The following is a 1,050-nucleotide window of genomic DNA, read 5'->3' as shown; positions in this document are numbered from 1 at the left end:
AGCGCGCGCGAGAGAGAGAGAGAGCGCGCGCGAGAGAGAGAGAGCGCGCGCGCGCGCGAGAGAGAGAGAGAGTGAAAATGTTCAACTTATTTACAAAGAATCTGGCACTGCACCCGAAGGCTACAGACCAGATATTGAAAAGTAGAATTAGAATGGGTGGTTCATTATTTTCTATGTTTGGTGGTCTACTCTTTTAAACATAAAGTAAATGACCCTTAACATTGTCTCTATCAAACATCCCAGGACAGGGACCACACAGGGTTAGAAACAGAGTAAAGCTACTTCCATTCCTTTAAAAGTAGTAATAAAGGTAGTAAGAATAGTATAACTGAAAGGAAATGGAAAATAAAGTTCCTGAAACACCGACCATTGATCACTGCCAGGACAGGGGCAGCACAGGATTAGATACAGAGTAAAGCTCTCTCTAACCTTTTAAACTGAAAGTAAAGCAAATTTGACACTGCCCCCACAAATACTCCTTAGAAAGGGACAGCCCGGGGTTAGATACAGAGTAAAACTTTCTCTACTCTTTCGAACGAAAAGTAACGTGAAAGTAAAGCTTTCGGCACGGTGGCTCAGTGGTTAGCACTGCAGCCTCACAGCACCAGGGAGCCGGGTTCAATTCCAGCCTCGGGTTAACTGTCTGTGTGGAGTTTGCACATTCTCCCCATGTCTGCGTGGGTTTCCTCCCGGTGCTCCGGTTTCCTCCCACAGTCTAAAGATGTGCAGGCTAGGTGGATTGGCCATGCTAAATTGCCCGTAGTGTTCAGGGGTATGTGGGTTATAGGGGGATGCTTCAAGGGGCAGTGTGGACTTGTTGGGCTGAAGGGCCTGTTTCCACACTGTAGGGAATCTAATCTTAAAGCTCTCTCAAAACTGTCGCCATCAGACACTTCCCAGAACAGGACAGATACAATCTATATCTTCCTCTACTTTTTTAAAAACCGAAATGAAACGGAAAATAAAGTTCCCTTGACACCATCCCCTCAAACACTCCAGAAATGTTTTATGGTTCTAAAATTGAGCAGGCAATTGAAAATAATGAAGAAA

This window comes from Stegostoma tigrinum, chromosome 3, assembly GCF_030684315.1.
Source record: "Stegostoma tigrinum isolate sSteTig4 chromosome 3, sSteTig4.hap1, whole genome shotgun sequence".
Classification (NCBI taxonomy): Eukaryota; Metazoa; Chordata; class Chondrichthyes; order Orectolobiformes; family Stegostomatidae; genus Stegostoma; species Stegostoma tigrinum.
The sequence above is the reverse complement of the archived record's forward strand: the minus strand, read 5'-3'. Positions refer to the sequence as shown.